This window comes from Scyliorhinus torazame, chromosome 10 (assembly GCF_047496885.1).
Source record: "Scyliorhinus torazame isolate Kashiwa2021f chromosome 10, sScyTor2.1, whole genome shotgun sequence".
NCBI lineage: Eukaryota > Metazoa > Chordata > Chondrichthyes > Carcharhiniformes > Scyliorhinidae > Scyliorhinus > Scyliorhinus torazame.
This window is the reverse complement of record NC_092716.1, coordinates 5882088-5902155: the sequence shown is the minus strand read 5'-3', so window position 1 is coordinate 5902155 and position 20068 is coordinate 5882088. Positions and strand designations below refer to the sequence as shown.

The window sequence follows — 20068 nt, the reverse complement described above, 5'->3', positions numbered from 1 at the left end:
ATTATACATCGATTTTGTTGCTGAGGTGTCTCAGCCCTGACCACCTCCCACCAGCGGGGCCGCTGATAGGCCAGCGCTACGAGCCTTGTGATTGGGCTGGCAGCATTGGGAGCTAGCCGGTTTTTAATAGGTCAGCAAGACGGAGGTGACCCAATGAGGAAACGGCACCGGGAGAAATAGCAGGAGGTAGACGTTCAGCTGGCGGCCTGCTCCTGCTTCTAAAACCCAAGGCAAACCTTCACCCAAAGCCAGTCGTTTAATCTCGCTTGTTACACACACACAGAAATGTGTAAACTTCCCTTATCTCTATCCAAATAGTCGCAAAGCCTGAGCTTTGTACGATATCTCTTCCATTTTCTCCCATGATTTCAAAATCAGGGGTTGTTTTGGGTTTATCAGTTCTGTAATAAATGCGTTCCAGTTTTTTTATCTTTCAGCTTTTGCATTGAGCCGATGACCTTGTTTTTGTTTCAAATGCCAAGTGACCTCGCTGACTTAGAAAATCCTGTGATCATTAATCCCCACCTTCAGATATAATAAACCCACTGCGTGAAAGCAACAGTTGGATCAACAATGCATTTCACTGCACCTCGGTACAACAAATCCAAATCTAAATCTAAATGTGACTTTCAAAAGTCCAACTTGTAAACTAGGACTTTGGACCAAATTTGCACAGTCTCCGCACTTTTGTCACAACAAAACAGCTGCCACTGCCAGCCGCGTTCCTGCTTCTCTCAGTGAGTAAAAACCTCCACTTTCTAAAGGGGTGTATTTTCCGGCTGTTCCAATGGTGGGCCGGCTCCCGTTGCCTAGAAACGCACCGCGGGGAGGAGAGAGAATCTCCCCCCTGGGTAATACACGTGAATTACTGATTCCTGAGTGGTGTGGAACTAACTCAGCCGGTCGGCAAGGGGTCGAGTTGAGACCAGGAGAGGAGTGAACTGCCTCTCTCGATCCAACCATTGGTCACAACAAAGGGTTTTCAATTTATTTTCCCTATGAATGGCTGGTTCAAATCCCAGTGTATTTTTTTTTACTATCGGTGCAATGACCAAAAGGAGCCAATCAACAAGGTTTTCTCGTATTGGGGGAGTGGGGGGGGGGGTGGAATTGTTCTGCTGACAGGGGAGGGACTGGTGCTGGGAGATGGATGGGAGGTCGACGAAGGTGGGCACCTGAGGGTGGGCCTGAGGATGCCCGGAGGCGAGCTGGAGGCTGGCCTAAGAAGGGGGGGGGGTGCACCCCGACCAGGTTGAGCACATGGAACGTGAGAGGGCTGGATGGGCCGGTCAAGAGAACTCGCATGTTCACACATTTGAAGAGGTTGAAGGCGGATGTGGCAATGTGACAGGAGGCACACCTGAGGGTGGTGGATCAGACGAGACTGAGGAAGGGGTGGGTCAGGCAGGTATTCCATTCAGGGAGGGTTACGATCTTGATCAATAAGGGGTGGGAATTGAGGTAGGGAAAATACTGGCGGGCTCAGGGGGTAGGTATGTCATGGTGAGTGGGAAGCTGGAGGGGCTGCCGGTGGTCTGAGTGAATATTTACGCACCAAACTGGGATGTTGCGGAGTTTATGAGGCGGGTGTTGGGGAAGATTCCGGACCTGGATTCGCATAAGCTGATCATGGGGGGGGGAGGAACTTCAATACGGTCATTGATCTGAGGTTGGGTCGGTCGAGTTCAAGGACAGGGAGGGTGCCAGCAACGGCGTAGGAACTAAAAGGGTTTATGGAGCAGATGGGGGAGGGGGGGGTAAATCCATGGAGGTTCAGACGGCCAAGAGCGAAGGAGTTTTCTCTTTTCTCCCATGTTCACAGTGTTCTCCCGAATCGATGTTTTCGTTTTGAACAGGGCTTTGCTGGCAGGGGTGGTGGAGGCCGAGTATTCGGCGGTTGTTGTGACGGACCATGCCTCACACTGGGTGGATCTACGGGTGAACAAGGAGGGGGGTCAGCGCCCGCAGTGGAGATCGGATGTAGGACTGTTAGCGGATGAGGAGATGTGCGGGCTGTGAGGGAGGCTATCCAGAACTATTTGGAGATAAATGATACGCGGGAAGTTTCAGCAGCAACGGTACAGGAAGCGCTGAAGGCAGTGGTTAGGAGGGAACTCATTTCGATACGGGCTCATAGGGAGAAGGTAAAGATGGTTAGGGAGATACTCCAGGTGGAAGAAGATATTCGGAGGCCCTGGAGGCGGGGTTGTTGAAGGAGCGACAGAAGCTGCAGATGGAGTTTGGTCTGTTATCCACAGGGAAGGCGGTGGGGCAGTTGAGGAAGGCGAGCGGGGCGGTATCTGAGTATGGTGAGAAGGCCAGTAGGATGCTCGCACACCAGCTCAGGAAGAGGGAGGCGGTCAGGGAGATAGGAGGAGTGAAGGACAGAGGGGGGAGCACAGTCTTGGACCCAGCGGGGGTGTTTAAGGAGTTTTACAGGTGGCTGCATGAGTCGGAGCCCCCAGCTGGGGTGGAGGGGATGAGGCAGTTATTGGAAGGGTTGAAGTTTCCGAAGGTGGAGGAAGGGTTGGTGGAAGGGCTGGGAGTCCCAATCAGGATTGTGGAAGTAGTAGAGGGATTGGAGGCTATACAGTCGGGCAAGGCCCCGGGGCCGGATGGCTACCCAGTGGAATTTTACAAGAAGTTCGCTGGGATGTTGGGTCCGCTGCTGGTGAGGGTATTTAATGAGGCACGGGAGCGAGGTGTTCTTCCCCAACAATGTCACAGGCTTCGATTTCATTGATCCCGAAGCGGGACAATGACCCAGAGCAATGTGGGTCATACAGACCAATGTCCCTACTGAATGTCGATGCCAACTTGTTGGCCATAGGGTCTCATTATATGCAGATGACCTACTCCTATATATTTCTGACCTGTTAGGGGAGATAGGAGAGATTATGTGGATCTTAGGGGAATTTGGCCGGTTTTCGGGGTGCAAATTGAATATGGGTAAAAATGAGGATTTTGTGATTCAGGCGAGGGGGCAGGAGAGGAGACTAGGAGGGGGGAGTTACCGTTCAGAGTGGTGGGAGGGAGTTTTCGCTACCTGGGAATGCAGGTGGCACGGGGATGGGAGCAGCTACACAGATTTAAGCTGGTTAGAACAAATGAAGGAGGACAGTAGGAGGTGGGACATGCTCCCTCTGTCACTGGCGGGGAGGGTGGGACACGCTCCCTCTGTCACTGGCGGGGAGGGTGGGACACGCTCCCTCTGTCACTGACGGGGAGGGTGGGACACGCTCCCGCTGTGAATGGCGGGGAGGGTGGGACAGGCTCCCGCTGTCACTGGCTGGGAGGGTGGGATACGCTCCCGTTGTCACTGGCGGGGAGGGTGGGACACGCTCCCTCTGTCACTGGCGGGGAGGGTGGGACACGCTCCCTCTGTCACTGGCTGGGAGGGTGGGATACGCTCCCTCTGTCACTGGCGGGGAGGGTGGGACACGCTCCCTCTGTCACTGGCGGGGAGGGTGGGACACGCTCCCGTTGTCACTGGCGGGGAGGGTGGGACACGCTCCCTCTGTCACTGGCGGGGAGGGTGGAATACGCTCCCGCTGTCACTGGCGGGGAGGGTGGGTCACGCTCCCGCTGTCACTGGCGGGGAGGGTGGGACACGCTCCCTCTGTCACTGGCGGGGAGGGTGGGACACGCTCCTTCTGTCACTGGCGGGGAGGGTGGAATACGCTCCCGCTGTCACTGGCGGGGAGGGTGGGACACGCTCCCGCTGTCACTGGAGGGGAGGGTGGGACACGCTCCCCCTGACACTGGCGGGGAGGGTGGGACACGCTCCCTCTGTCACTGGCGGGGAGGGTGGGACACGCTCCCGCTGTCACTCGCGGGAGGGTGGGTCACGCTCCCGCTGTCACTGGCGGGGAGGGTGGGACACGCTCCCTCTGTCACTGGCGGGGAGGGTGGGACACGCTCCCGTTGTCACTGGCGGGGAGGGTGGGATACGGTCCCTCTGTCACTGGCGGGGAGGGTGGGATACGCTCCCGTTGTCACTGGCGGGGAGGGTGGGACACGCTCCCGCTGTCACTGGCGGGGAGGGTGGGATACGCTCCCGTTGTCACTGGCGGGGAGGGTGGGACACGCTCCCGTTGTCACTGGCGGGGAGGGTGGGACACGCTCCCGTTGTCACTGGCGGGGAGGGTGGGATACGCTCCCGTTGTCGCTGGCGGGGAGGGTGGGACAGGCTCCCGCTGTCACTCGCAGGGAGGGTGGGACACGCTCCCTCTGTCACTGGCGGGGAGGGTGGGACACGTTCCCGTTGTCACTGGCGGGGAGGGTGGGACACGCTCCCGCTGTCACTGCCGGGGAGGGTGGGTCACGCTCCCGCTGTCACTGCCGGGGAGGGTGGGTCACGCTCCCGCTGTCACTGCCGGGGAGGGTGGGACATGCTCCCGTTGTCACTGCCGGGGAAGGTGGGACACGCTCCCGCTGTCACTGGCGGGGAGGGTGGGTCACGCTCCCGTTGTCACTGGCGGGGAGGGTGGGTCACGCTCCCGCTGTCACTGGCGGGGAGGGTGGGACAGGCTCCCGTTGTCACTGGCGGGGAGGGTGGGTCTCGCTCCCGTTGTCACTGGCGGGGAGGGTGGGACACGCTCCCTCTGTCACTGGCGGGGAGGGTGGGACACGCTCACGTTGTCACTGGCGGGGAGGGTGGGTCACGTTCCCGTTGTCACTGGCGGGGAGGGTGGGACACGCTCCCCCTGTCACTGGCGGGGAGGGTGGGACACGCTCCCTTTGTCGCTGGCGGGGAGGGTGGGTTACGCTCCCGTTGTCACTGGCGGGGAGGGTGGGTCACGCTCCCGTTGTCACTGGCGGGGAGGGTGGGACACGCTCCCTCTGTCACTCGCGGGGAGGGTGGGATACGCTCCCGTTGTCACTGGCGGGGAGGGAGGGTCACGCTCCCGTTGTCACTGGCGGGGAGGGTGTGTCACGTTCCCATTGTCACTGCCGGGGAGGGTGGGACACGCTCCCGCTGTCACTGCCGGGGAGGGTGGGTCACGCTCCCGTTGTCACTGCCGGGGAGGGTGGGATACGCTCCCTCTGTCACTGGCGGGGAGGGTGTGTCACGTTCCCATTGTCACTGGCGGGGAGGGTGGGACACGCTCCCGTTGTCACTGGCGGGGAGGGTGGGACACGCTCCCTCTGTCACTGGCGGGGAGGGTGGGACACGCTCCCGCTGTCACTGCCGGGGAGGGTGGGACACGCTCCCGCTGTCACTGGCGGGGAGGGTGGGACATGCTCCCGTTGTCGCTGGCGGGGAGGGTGGGACACGCTCCCGCTGTCACTGCCGGGGAGGGTGGGACACGCTCCCGCTGTCACTGGCGGGGAGGGTGGGACATGCTCCCGCTGTCACTGCCGGGGAGGGTGGGACACGCTCCCGCTGTCACTGGCGGGGAGGGTGGGACATGCTCCCGTTGTCACTGGCGGGGAGGGTGGGTCTCGCTCCCGTTGTCACTGGCGGGGAGGGTGGGACACGCTCCCTCTGTCACTGGCGGGGAGGGTGGGACACGCTCCCCCTGTCACTGGCTGGGAGGGTGGGACACGCTCCCGTTGTCACTGGCGGGGAGGGTGGGATACGCTCCCGTTGTCACTGGCGGGGAGGGTGGGAAACGCTCCCGTTGTCACTGGCGGGGAGGGTGGGATACGCTCCCGTTGTAACTGGCGGGGAGGGTGGGAAACGCTCCCGTTGTCGCTGGCGGGGAGGGTGGGATACGCTCCCGTTGTCACTGGCGGGGAGGGTGGGAAACGCTCCCGTTGTCACTGGCGGGGAGGGTGGGATACGCTCCCGTTGTCACTGGCGGGGAGGGTGGGTCACGCTCCCGCTGTCACTGGCGGGGAGGGTGGGACACGCTCCCACTGTCACTGGCGGGGAGGGTGGGATACGCTCCCTCTGTCACTGGCGGGGAGGGTGGGTCACGCTCCCTCTGTCACTCGCGGGGAGGGTGGGATTCGCTCCCGTTGTCACTGGCGGGGAGGGTGGGATTCGCTCCCGCTGTCACTGGCGGGGAGGGTGGGACACGCTCCCGTTGTCACTGGCGGGGAGGGTGGGTCACGCTCCCGCTGTCACTGGCGGGGAGGGTGGGTAACGCTCCCGCTGTCACTGGCGGGGAGGGTGGGACACGCTCCCCCTGTCACTGGCGGGGAGGGTGGGACACGCTCCCGCTGTCACTGGCGGTGAGGGTGGAACACGCTCCCGCTGTCACTGGCGGGGAGGGTGGGTCACGTTCCCGTTGTCACTGCCGGGGAGGGTGGGATACGCTCCCGTTGTCACTGGCGGGGAGGGTGGGTCACGTTCCCGTTGTCACTGCCGGGGAGGGTGGGACACGCTCCCGTTGTCACTGGCGGGGAGGGTGGGATATGCTCCCGTTGTCACTGGCGGGGAGGGTGGGATATGCTCCCGTTGTCGCTGGCGGGGAGGGTGGGACACGCTCCCGTTGTCACTGGCGGGGAGGGTGGGATACGCTCCCTCTGTCACTGGCGGGGAGGGTGGGACACGCTCCCGCTGTCACTGGCGGGGAGGGTGGGACACGCTCCCGCTGTCACTGGCGGGGAGGGTGGGTCACGCTCCCTCTGTCACTGGCGGGGAGGGTGGGATACGCTCCCGTTGTCACTGGCGGGGAGGGTGGGATACGCTCCCGTTGTCACTGGCGGGGAGGGTGGGACACGCTCCCGCTGTCACTGGCTGGGAGGGTGGGATACGCTCCCTCTGTCACTGGCGGGGAGGGTGGGTCACGTTCCCGTTGTCACTGGCGGGGAGGGTGGGTCACGTTCCCGCTGTCACTGGTGGGGAGGGTGGGTCACGTTCCCGTTGTCACTGCCGGGGAGGGTGGGACACGCTCCCGCTGTCACTGGCGGGGAGGGTGGGATACCCTCCCGTTGTCACTGGCGGGGAGGGTGGGATACGCTCCCGTTGTCGCTGGCGGGGAGGGTGGGTCACGCTCCCGTTGTCACTGGCGGGGAGGGTGGGATACGCTCCCTCTGTCACTGGCGGGGAGGGTGGGACACGCTCCCGTTGTCACTGGCGGGGAGGGTGGGATACGCTCCCTCTGTCACTGGCGGGGAGGGTGGGACACGCTCCCGTTGTCACTGGCGGGGAGGGTGGGATACGCTCCCGTTGTCACTGGCGGGGAGGGTGGGACACGCTCCCGCTGTCACTGGCTGGGAGGGTGGGATACGCTCCCGTTGTCACTGGCGGGGAGGGTGGGACACGCTCCCTCTGTCACTGGCGGGGAGGGTGGGACACGCTCCCTCTGTCACTGGCTGGGAGGGTGGGATACGCTCCCTCTGTCACTGGCGGGGAGGGTGGGACACGCTCCCTCTGTCACTGGCGGGGAGGGTGGGACACGCTCCCGTTGTCACTGGCGGGGAGGGTGGGACACGCTCCCGCTGTCACTGGCGGGGAGGGTGGGACATGCTCCCGTTGTCACTGGCGGGGAGGGTGGGATACGCTCCCGTTGTCACTGGCGGGGAGGGTGGGATACGTTCCCGTTGTCACTGGCGGGGAGGGTGGGACACGCTCCCGTTGTCACTGCCGGGGAGGGTGGGACACGCTCCCGTTGTCACTGGCGGGGAGGGTGGGTCACGTTCCCGTTGTCACTGGCGGGGAGGGTGGGTCACGTTCCCGTTGTCACTGGCGGGGAGGGTGGGATACGCTCCCGTTGTCACTGGCGAGGAGGGTGGGACACGCTCCCGTTGTCACTGGCGAGGAGGGTGGGACACGCTCCCGTTGTCACTGGCGGGGAGGGTGGGATACGCTCCCGTTGTCACTCGCGGGGAGGGTGGGACACGCTCCCGTTGTCACAGCCGGGGAGGGTGGGACACGCTCCCGTTGTCACTGGCGGGGAGGGTGGGATACGCTCCCGTTGTCGCTGGCGGGGAGGGTGGGATACGCTCCCTCTGTCACTGGCGGGCACGGTGGGATACGCTCCCGTTGTCACTGGCGGGGAGGGTGGGATACGCTCCCGTTGTCACTGGCGGGGAGGTTGGGCCACGCTCCCGCTGTCGCTGGCGCGGAGGGTTGGATATGCTCCCGTTGTCACTGGCGGGGAGGGTGGGATACGCTCCCGTTGTCACTGGCGGGGAGGTTGGGCCACGCTCCCGCTGTCGCTGGCGGGGAGGGTTGGATACGCTCCCGTTGTCACTGGCGGGGAGGGTGGGATACGCTCCCGTTGTCACTGGCGGGGAGGGTGGGACACGCTCCCGCTGTCACTGGCGGGGAGGGTGGGACATGCTCCCTCTGACACTGGCGGGGAGGGTGGGACATGCTCCCTCTGTCACTGGCGGGGAGGGTGGGACACGCTCCCGCTGTCACTGGCGGGGAGGGTGGGTCACGCTCCCTCTGTCACTGGCGGGGAGGGTGGGACATGCTCCCGTTGTCACTGGCGGGGAGGGTGGGATACGCTCCCTCTGTCACTGGCGGGGAGGGTGGGACACGCTCCCGTTGTCACTGGCGGGGAGGGTGGGACACGCTCCCTCTGTCACTGGCGGGGAGGGTCGGGCACGCTCCCGTTGTCACTGGCGGGGAGGGTGGGACACGCTCCCACTGTCACTGGCGGGGAGGGTGGGACACGCTCCCTCTGTCACTGGCGGGGAGGGTGGGTCACGCTCCCTCTGTCACTGGCGGGGAGGGTGGGTCACGTTCCCTCTGTCACTGGCGGGGAGGGTGGGACACGCTCCTGCTGTCACTGGCGGGGAGGGTGGGACAGGCTCCCGCTGTCACTGGCGGGGAGGGTGGGACACGCTCCCGCTGTCACTGGCGGGGAGGGTGGGACACGCTCCCGCTGTCACTGGCGGGGAGGGTGGGTCACGTTCCCGTTGTCACTGGCGGGGAGGGTGGGTCACGCTCCCTCTGTCACTGGCGGGGAGGGTGGGACACGCTCCCGCTGTCACTGGCGGGGAGGGTGGGACACGCTCCCGCTGTCACTGGCGGGGATGGTGGGACAGGCTCCCGCTGTCACTGGCGGGGAGGGTGGGTCACGCTCCCGCTGTCACTGGCGGGGAGGGTGGGACACGCTCCCGCTGTCACTGGCGGTGAGGGTGGAACACGCTCCCGCTGTCACTGGCGGGGAGGGTGGGATACGCTCCCGTTGTCACTGGTGGGGAGGGTGGGTCACGTTCCCGTTGTCACTGCCGGGGAGGGTGGGACACGCTCCCGTTGTCACTGGCGGGGAGGGTGGGATATGCTCCCGTTGTCACTGGCGGGGAGGGTGGGATACGCTCCCGCTGTCACTGGCGGGGAGGGTGGGATACGCTCCCTCTGTCACTGGCGGGGAGGGTGGGTCACGCTCCCTCTGTCACTGGCGGGGAGGGTGGGATACGCTCCCTCTGTCACTGGCGGGGAGGGTGGGTCACGCTCCCTCTGTCACTGGCGGGGAGGGTGGGATACGCTCCCGTTGTCACTGGCGGGGAGGGTGGGATACGCTCCCGTTGTCACTGGCGGGGAGGGTGGGACACGCTCCCTCTGTCACTGGCTGGGAGGGTGGGATACGCTCCCTCTGTCACTGGCGGGGAGGGTGGGTCACGTTCCCGTTGTCACTGCCGGGGAGGGTGGGATACGCTCCCGTTGTCACTGCCGGGGAGGGTGGGACACGCTCCCGCTGTCACTGGCGGGGAGGGTGGGATACCCTCCCGTTGTCACTGGCGGGGAGGGTGGGATACGCTCCCGTTGTCGCTGGCGGGGAGGGTGGGACACGCTCCCGTTGTCACTGGCGGGGAGGGTGGGATACGCTCCCTCTGTCACTGGCGGGGAGGGTGGGTCACGCTCCCTCTGTCACTGGCGGGGAGGGTGGGATACGCTCCCGTTGTCACTGGCGGGGAGGGTGGGATACACTCCCGTTGTCACTGGCGGGGAGGGTGGGATACGCTCCCTCTGTCACTGGCGGGGAGGGTGGGACACGCTCCCGTTGTCACTGGCGGGGAGGGTGGGATACGCTCCCGTTGTCACTGGCGGGGAGGGTGGGATACGCTCCCTCTGTCACTGGCGGGGAGGGTGGGACACGCTCCCGTTGTCACTGGCGGGGAGGGTGGGATACGCTCCCTCTGTCACTGGCGGGGAGGGTGGGATACGCTCCCGTTGTCACTGGCGGGGAGGGTGGGATACGCTCCCGTTGTCACTGGCGGGGAGGGTGGGATACGCTCCCTCTGTCACTGGCGGGGAGGGTGGGATACGCTCCCGCTGTCACTGGCGGGGAGGGTGGGACACGCTCCCGCTGTCACTGGCGGGGAGGGTGGGACATGCTCCCGTTGTCACTGGCGGGGAGGGTGGGACACGCTCCCACTGTCACTGGCGGGGAGGGTGGGGCACGCTCCCGTTGTCACTGGCGGGGAGGGTGGGATACGCTCCCGTTGTCACTGGCGGGGAGGGTGGGATACGCTCCCGTTGTCACTGGCGGGGAGGGTGGGATACGCTCCCTCTGTCACTGGCGGGGAGGGTGGGATACGCTCCCGCTGTCACTGGCGGGGAGGGTGGGACACGCTCCCGCTGTCACTGGCGGGGAGGGTGGGACATGCTCCCGTTGTCACTGGCGGGGAGGGTGGGACACGCTCCCACTGTCACTGGCGGGGAGGGTGGGACACGCTCCCACTGTCACTGGCGGGAGGGTGGGACACGCTCCCACTGTCACTGGCGGGGAGGGTGGGTCACGCTCCCGTTGTCACTGCCGGGGAGGGTGGGTCACGTTCCCGTTGTCACTGCCGGGGAGGGTGGGACACGCTCCCGTTGTCACTGGCGGGGAGGGTGGGTCACGTTCCCGTTGTCACTGGCGGGGAGGGTGGGTCACGTTCCCGTTGTCACTGGCGGGGAGGGTGGGACACGCTCCCGTTGTCACTGGCGGGGAGGGTGGGATACGCTCCCGTTGTCACTGGCGAGGAGGGTGGGACACGCTCCCGTTGTCACTGGCGGGGAGGGTGGGACACGCTCCCTCTGTCACTGGCGGGGAGGGTGGGTCACGCTCCCTCTGTCACTGGCGGGGAGGGTGGGTCACGCTCCCTCTGTCACTGGCGGGGAGGGTGGGACACGCTCCCTCTGTCACTGGCGGGGAGGGTGGGACACGCTCCCGCTGTCACTGGCGGGGAGGGTGGGACACGCTCCCGCTGTCACTGGCGGGGATGGTGGGACACGCTCCCGTTGTCACTGGCGGGGAGGGTGGGTCACGCTCCCTCTGTCACTGGCGGGGAGGGTGGGACACGCTCCCTCTGTCACTGGCGAGGAGGGTGGGATACGCACCCTCTGTCACTGGCGGGGAGGGTGGGACACGCTCCCTCTGTCACTGGCGGGGAGGGTGGGACACGCTCCCGCTGTCACTGGCGAGGAGGGTGGGATACGCTCCCTCTGTCACTGGCGGGGAGGGTGGGACACGCTCCCTCTGTCACTGGCGGGGAGGGTGGGACACGCTCCCGCTGTCACTGGCGGGGTGGGTGGGACACGCTCCCGCTGTCACTGGCGGGGAGGGTGGGTCACGTTCCCGTTGTCACTGGCGGGGAGGGTGGGTCACGCTCCCTCTGTCACTGGCGGGGAGGGTGGGACACGCTATCTCTGTCACTGGCGGGGAGGGTGGGACACGCTCCCGCTGTCACTGGCGGGGAGGGTGGGACACGCTCCCGCTGTCACTGGCGGGGATGGTGGGACACGCTCCCGCTGTCACTGGCGGGGAGGGTGGGACATGCTCCCGTTGTCACTGGCGGGGAGGGTGGGACACGCTCCCACTGTCACTGGCGGGGAGGGTGGGGCACGCTCCCGTTGTCACTGGCGGGGAGGGTGGGATACGCTCCCGTTGTCACTGGCGGGGAGGGTGGGATACGCTCCCGTTGTCACTGGCGGGGAGGGTGGGATACGCTCCCTCTGTCACTGGCGGGGAGGGTGGGATACGCTCCCGCTGTCACTGGCGGGGAGGGTGGGACACGCTCCCGCTGTCACTGGCGGGGAGGGTGGGACATGCTCCCGTTGTCACTGGCGGGGAGGGTGGGACACGCTCCCACTGTCACTGGCGGGGAGGGTGGGACACGCTCCCACTGTCACTGGCGGGAGGGTGGGACACGCTCCCACTGTCACTGGCGGGGAGGGTGGGTCACGCTCCCGTTGTCACTGCCGGGGAGGGTGGGTCACGTTCCCGTTGTCACTGCCGGGGAGGGTGGGACACGCTCCCGTTGTCACTGGCGGGGAGGGTGGGTCACGTTCCCGTTGTCACTGGCGGGGAGGGTGGGTCACGTTCCCGTTGTCACTGGCGGGGAGGGTGGGACACGCTCCCGTTGTCACTGGCGGGGAGGGTGGGATACGCTCCCGTTGTCACTGGCGAGGAGGGTGGGACACGCTCCCGTTGTCACTGGCGGGGAGGGTGGGACACGCTCCCTCTGTCACTGGCGGGGAGGGTGGGTCACGCTCCCTCTGTCACTGGCGGGGAGGGTGGGTCACGCTCCCTCTGTCACTGGCGGGGAGGGTGGGACACGCTCCCTCTGTCACTGGCGGGGAGGGTGGGACACGCTCCCGCTGTCACTGGCGGGGAGGGTGGGACACGCTCCCGCTGTCACTGGCGGGGATGGTGGGACACGCTCCCGTTGTCACTGGCGGGGAGGGTGGGTCACGCTCCCTCTGTCACTGGCGGGGAGGGTGGGACACGCTCCCTCTGTCACTGGCGAGGAGGGTGGGATACGCTCCCTCTGTCACTGGCGGGGAGGGTGGGACACGCTCCCTCTGTCACTGGCGGGGAGGGTGGGACACGCTCCCGCTGTCACTGGCGAGGAGGGTGGGATACGCTCCCTCTGTCACTGGCGGGGAGGGTGGGACACGCTCCCTCTGTCACTGGCGGGGAGGGTGGGACACGCTCCCGCTGTCACTGGCGGGGAGGGTGGGACACGCTCCCGCTGTCACTGGCGGGGAGGGTGGGTCACGTTCCCGTTGTCACTGGCGGGGAGGGTGGGTCACGCTCCCTCTGTCACTGGCGGGGAGGGTGGGACACGCTCCCTCTGTCACTGGCGGGGAGGGTGGGACACGCTCCCGCTGTCACTGGCGGGGAGGGTGGGACACGCTCCCGCTGTCACTGGCGGGGATGGTGGGACAGGCTCCCGCTGTCACTGGCGGGGAGGGTGGGTCACGTTCCCGTTGTCACTGGCGGGGAGGGTGGGACACGCTCCCGTTGTCACTGGCGGGGAGGGTGGGTCACGCTCCCGCTGTCACTGCCGGGGAGGGTGGGATACGCTCCCGTTGTCACTGGCGGGGAGGGTGGGATACGCTCCCGTTGTCGCTGGTGGGGAGGGTGGGTCACGCTCCCTCTGTCACTGGCGGGGAGGGTGGGTCACGCTCCCTCTGTCACTGGCGGGGAGGGTGGGACACGCTCCCTCTGTCACTGGCGGGGAGGGTGGGACACGCTCCCGCTGTCACTGGCGGGGAGGGTGGGACACGCTCCCGCTGTCACTGGCGGGGATGGTGGGACACGCTCCCGTTGTCACTGGCGGGGAGGGTGGGTCACGCTCCCTCTGTCACTGGCGGGGAGGGTGGGACACGCTCCCTCTGTCACTGGCGAGGAGGGTGGGATACGCACCCTCTGTCACTGGCGGGGAGGGTGGGACACGCTCCCTCTGTCACTGGCGGGGAGGGTGGGACACGCTCCCGCTGTCACTGGCGAGGAGGGTGGGATACGCTCCCTCTGTCACTGGCGGGGAGGGTGGGACACGCTCCCTCTGTCACTGGCGGGGAGGGTGGGACACGCTCCCGCTGTCACTGGCGGGGTGGGTGGGACACGCTCCCGCTGTCACTGGCGGGGAGGGTGGGTCACGTTCCCGTTGTCACTGGCGGGGAGGGTGGGTCACGCTCCCTCTGTCACTGGCGGGGAGGGTGGGACACGCTATCTCTGTCACTGGCGGGGAGGGTGGGACACGCTCCCGCTGTCACTGGCGGGGAGGGTGGGACACGCTCCCGCTGTCACTGGCGGGGATGGTGGGACACGCTCCCGCTGTCACTGGCGGGGAGGGTGGGACATGCTCCCGTTGTCACTGGCGGGGAGGGTGGGACACGCTCCCACTGTCACTGGCGGGGAGGGTGGGGCACGCTCCCGTTGTCACTGGCGGGGAGGGTGGGATACGCTCCCGTTGTCACTGGCGGGGAGGGTGGGATACGCTCCCGTTGTCACTGGCGGGGAGGGTGGGATACGCTCCCTCTGTCACTGGCGGGGAGGGTGGGATACGCTCCCGCTGTCACTGGCGGGGAGGGTGGGACACGCTCCCGCTGTCACTGGCGGGGAGGGTGGGACATGCTCCCGTTGTCACTGGCGGGGAGGGTGGGACACGCTCCCACTGTCACTGGCGGGGAGGGTGGGACACGCTCCCACTGTCACTGGCGGGAGGGTGGGACACGCTCCCACTGTCACTGGCGGGGAGGGTGGGTCACGCTCCCGTTGTCACTGCCGGGGAGGGTGGGTCACGTTCCCGTTGTCACTGCCGGGGAGGGTGGGACACGCTCCCGTTGTCACTGGCGGGGAGGGTGGGTCACGTTCCCGTTGTCACTGGCGGGGAGGGTGGGTCACGTTCCCGTTGTCACTGGCGGGGAGGGTGGGACACGCTCCCGTTGTCACTGGCGGGGAGGGTGGGATACGCTCCCGTTGTCACTGGCGAGGAGGGTGGGACACGCTCCCGTTGTCACTGGCGGGGAGGGTGGGACACGCTCCCTCTGTCACTGGCGGGGAGGGTGGGTCACGCTCCCTCTGTCACTGGCGGGGAGGGTGGGTCACGCTCCCTCTGTCACTGGCGGGGAGGGTGGGACACGCTCCCTCTGTCACTGGCGGGGAGGGTGGGACACGCTCCCGCTGTCACTGGCGGGGAGGGTGGGACACGCTCCCGCTGTCACTGGCGGGGATGGTGGGACACGCTCCCGTTGTCACTGGCGGGGAGGGTGGGTCACGCTCCCTCTGTCACTGGCGGGGAGGGTGGGACACGCTCCCTCTGTCACTGGCGAGGAGGGTGGGATACGCTCCCTCTGTCACTGGCGGGGAGGGTGGGACACGCTCCCTCTGTCACTGGCGGGGAGGGTGGGACACGCTCCCGCTGTCACTGGCGAGGAGGGTGGGATACGCTCCCTCTGTCACTGGCGGGGAGGGTGGGACACGCTCCCTCTGTCACTGGCGGGGAGGGTGGGACACGCTCCCGCTGTCACTGGCGGGGAGGGTGGGACACGCTCCCGCTGTCACTGGCGGGGAGGGTGGGTCACGTTCCCGTTGTCACTGGCGGGGAGGGTGGGTCACGCTCCCTCTGTCACTGGCGGGGAGGGTGGGACACGCTCCCTCTGTCACTGGCGGGGAGGGTGGGACACGCTCCCGCTGTCACTGGCGGGGAGGGTGGGACACGCTCCCGCTGTCACTGGCGGGGATGGTGGGACAGGCTCCCGCTGTCACTGGCGGGGAGGGTGGGTCACGTTCCCGTTGTCACTGGCGGGGAGGGTGGGACACGCTCCCGTTGTCACTGGCGGGGAGGGTGGGTCACGCTCCCGCTGTCACTGCCGGGGAGGGTGGGATACGCTCCCGTTGTCACTGGCGGGGAGGGTGGGATACGCTCCCGTTGTCGCTGGTGGGGAGGGTGGGACACGCTCCCGTTGTCACTGGCGGGGAGGGTGGGATACGCTCCCGTTGTCGCTGGCGGGGAGGGTGGGACACGCTCCCGTTGTCACTGGCGGGGAGGGTGGGATACGCACCCTCTGTCACTGGCGGGGAGGGTGGGATACGCTCCCGTTGTCACTGGCGGGGAGGGTGGGATACGCTCCCGTTGTCACTGGCGGGGAGGTTGGGCCACGCTCCCGCTGTCGCTGGCGGGGAGGGTGGGATACGCTCCCGTTGTCACTGGCTGGGAGGGTGGGATACGCTCCCGTTGTCACTGGCGGGGAGGGTGGGATACGCTCCCGCTGTCACTGGCGGGGAGGGTGGGATACGCTCCCGCTGTCACTGGCGGGGAGGGTGGGATACGCTCCCGTTGTCACTGGCGGGGCGGGTGGGATACGCTCACTCTGTCACTGGCGGGGAGGGTGGGACATGCTCCCGCTGTCACTGGCGGGTGGGGGGGACACGCTCCCATTGTCACTGGCGGGGAGGGTGGGTCACGCTCCCTCTGTCACTGGCGGGGAGGGTGGGACATGCTCCCTCTGTCACTGGCGGGGAGGGTGGGACACGCTCCCGCTGTCACTGGCGGGGAGGGTGGGACATGCTCCCGTTGTCACTGGCGGGGAGGGTGGGTCACGCTCCCTCTGTCACTGGCGGGGAGGGTGGGACATGCTCCCGTTGTCACTGGCGGGGAGGGTGGGATACGGTCCCTCTGTCACTGGCGGGGAGGGTGGGATACGCTCCCGCTATCACTGGCGGGGAGGGTGGGACACGCTCCCTCTGTCACTGGCGGGGATGGTGGGACACGCTCCCTCTGTCACTGGCGGGGATGGTGGGTCACGCTCCCGCTGTCACTGGCGGGGAGGGTGGGTCACGTTCCCGTTGTCACTGCCGGGGAGGGTGGGTCACGCTCCCTTTGTCACTGGCGGGGATGGTGGGTCACGCTCCCGCTGTCACTGGCGGGGAGGGTGGGACACGCTCCCGTTGTCACTGCCGGGGAGGGTGGGTCACGCTCCCGCTGTCACTGGCGGGGAGGGTGGGATACGCTCCCTCTGTCACTGGCGGGGAGGGTGGGACATGCTCCCGCTGTCACTGGCGGGTGGGGGAGACATGCTCCCTCTGTCACTGGCGGGGAGGGTGGGACACGCTCCCGCTGTCACTGGCGGGGAGGGTGGGACATGCTCCCGTTGTCACTGGCGGGGAGGGTGGGATACGCTCCCGTTGTCACTGGCGGGGAGGGTGGGATACGGTCCCTCTGTCACTGGCGGGGAGGGTGGGATACGCTCCCGCTGTCACTGGCGGGGAGGGTGGGACAGGCTCCCGTTGTCACTGGCGGGGAGGGTGGGACACGCTCCCGTTGTCACTGGCGGGGAGGGTGGGTCACGTTCCCGTTGTCACTGGCGGGGAGGGTGGGATACGCTCCCGTTATCGCTGGCGGGGAGGGTGGGACACGCTCCCGTTGTCACTGGCGGGGAGGGTGGGATACGCTCCCTCTGTCACTGGCGGGGAGGGTGGGATACGCTCCCGTTGTCACTGGCGGGGAGGGTGGGATACGCTCCCGTTGTCACTGGCGGGGAGGGTGGGATACGCTCCCGCTGTCACTGGCGGGGAGGGTGGGACACGCTCCCGTTGTCACTGGCGGGGGGGGTGGGACACGCTCCCGTTGTCACTGGCGGGGAGGTTGGGACACGCTCCCGCTGTCGCTGGCGGTGAGGGTGGGATACGCTCCCGTTGTCACTGGCGGGGAGGGTGGGATACGCTCCCGTTGTCACTGGCGGGGAGGGTGGGATACGCTCCCGTTGTCACTGGCGGGGAGGGTGGGACATGCTCCCGCTGTCACTGGCGGGGAGGGTGGGACACGCTCCCGTTGCCACTGGCGGGGAGGGTGGGATACGCTCCCGCTGTCACTGTCGGGGAGGGTGGGTCACGCTCCCGTTGTCACTGGCGGGGAGGGTGGGACACGCTCCCTCTGTCACTGGCGGGGAGGGTGGGTCACGCTCCCTCTGTCACTGGCGGGGAGGGTGGGTCACGCTCCCGTTGTCACTGGCGGGGAGGGTGGGACACGCTCCCTCTGTCACTGGCGGGGAGGGTGGGATACGCTCCCTCTGTCACTGGCGGGGAGGGTGGGACACGCTCCCTCTGTCACTGGCGGGGAGGGTGGGACACGCTCCCGCTGTCACTGGCGGGGAGGGTGGGTCACGCTCCCTCTGTCACTGGCGGGGAGGGTGGGTCACGCTCCCTCTGTCACTGGCGGGGAGGGTGGGACACGCTCCCGCTGTCACTGGCGGGGAGGGTGGAACACGCTCCCTCTGTCACTGGCGGGGAGGGTGGGTCACGTTCCCGTTGTCATTGGCGGGGAGGGTGGGACAGGCTCCCGTTGTCACTGGCGGGGAGGGTGGGATACGCTCCCTCTGTCACTGGCGGGGAGGGTGGGACACGCTCCCGTTGTCACTGGCGGGGAGGGTGGGATACGCTCCCGCTGTCACTGGCGGGGAGGGTGGGACACGCTCCCGCTGTCACTGGCGGGGAGGGTGGGACACGCTCCCACTGTCACTGGCGGGGAGGGTGGGACACGCTCCCGCTGTCACTGGCGGGGAGGGTGGGATACGCTCCCTCTGTCACTGGCGGGGAGGGTGGGACACGCTCCCGCTGTCACTGGCGGGGAGGGTGGGACACGCTCCCGCTGTCACTGGCGGGGAGGGTGGGACACGCTTCTGCTGTCACTGGCGGGGAGGGTGGGATACGCTCCCGTTGTCACTGGCGGGGAGGGTGGGATACGCTCCCGTTGTCGCTGGCGGGGAGGGTGGGACACGCACCCGTTGTCACTGGCGGGGAGGGTGGGATACGCTCCCGTTGTCGCTGGCGGGGAGGGTGGGACACGCACCCGTTGTCACTGGCGGGGAGGGTGGGATACGCTCCCAATGTCACTGGCGGGGACGGTGGGATACGCTCCCGTTGTCACTGGCGGGGAGGGTGGGATACGCTCCCGTTGTCACTGGCGGGGAGGTTGGGCCACGCTCCCGCTGTCGCTGGCGCGGAGGGTTGGATATGCTCCCGTTGTCACTGGCGGGGAGGGTGGGATACGCTCCCGTTGTCACTGGCGGGGAGGTTGGGCCACGCTCCCGCTGTCGCTGGCGGGGAGGGTTGGATACGCTCCCGTTGTCACTGGCGGGGAGGGTGGGATACGCTCCCGTTGTCACTGGCGGGGAGGGTGGGACACGCTCCCTCTGACACTGGCGGGGAGGGTGGGACATGCTCCCTCTGTCACTGGCGGGGAGGGTGGGACACGCTCCCGCTGTCACTGGCGGGGAGGGTGGGACACGCTCCCGTTGTCACTGGCGGGGAGGGTGGGACACGCTTCTGCTGTCACTGGCGGGGAGGGTGGGATACGCTCCCGTTGTCACTGGCGGGGAGGGTGGGATACGCTCCCGTTGTCGCTGGCGGGGAGGGTGGGACACGCACCCGTTGTCACTGGCGGGGAGGGTGGGATACGCTCCCAATGTCACTGGCGGGGACGGTGGGATACGCTCCCGTTGTCACTGGCGGGGAGGGTGGGATACGCTCCCGTTGTCACTGGCGGGGAGGTTGGGCCACGCTCCCGCTGTCGCTGGCGGGGAGGGTTGGATACGCTCCCGTTGTCACTGGCGGGGAGGGTGGGATACGCTCCCGTTGTCACTGGCGGGGAGGGTGGGACACGCTCCCTCTGACACTGGCGGGGAGGGTGGGACATGCTCCCTCTGTCACTGGCGGGGAGGGTGGGACACGCTCCCGCTGTCACTGGCGGGGAGGGTGGGACATGCTCCCTCTGACACTGGCGGGGAGGGTGGGACATGCTCCCTCTGTCACTGGCGGGGAGGGTGGGACACGCTCCCGCTGTCACTGGCGGGGAGGGTGGGTCACGCTCCCTCTGTCACTGGCGGGGAGGGTGGGACACGCTCCCGTTGTCACTGGCGGGGAGGGTGGGATACGCTCCCGTTGTCGCTGGCGGGGAGGGTGGGATACGCTCCCTCTGTCACTGGCGGGGAGGGTGGGACACGCTCCCGTTGTCACTGGCGGGGAGGGTGGGACACGCTCCCTCTGTCACTGGCGGGGAGGGTCGGGCACGCTCCCGTTGTCACTGGCGGGGAGGGTGGGGCACGCTCCCACTGTCACTGGCGGGGAGGGTGGGACACGCTCCCTCTGTCACTGGCGGGGAGGGTGGGTCACGCTCCCTCTGTCACTGGCGGGGAGGGTGGGTCACGCTCCCTCTGTCACTGGCGGGGAGGGTGGGACACGCTCCCTCTGTCACTGGCGGGGAGGGTGGGACAGGCTCCCGCTGTCACTGGCGGGGAGGGTGGGACACGCTCCCGCTGTCACTGGCGGGGAGGGTGGGACACGCTCCCGCTGTCACTGGCGGGGAGGGTGGGTCACGTTCCCGTTGTCACTGGCGGGGAGGGTGGGTCACGCTCCCTCTGTCACTGGCGGGGAGGGTGGGACACGCTCCC

The 20068-nt window shown here is 67.1% G+C and overlaps 1 pseudogene; it reads left to right on the top strand.

Annotated features, from left to right (window-relative positions):
• The first annotated feature begins 450 nt into the window (after positions 1-450).
• The window catches only part of LOC140430322 (UDP-glucuronosyltransferase 2C1 pseudogene), an 84561-nt pseudogene continuing 64943 nt past the window's right edge, over positions 451-20068 (top strand).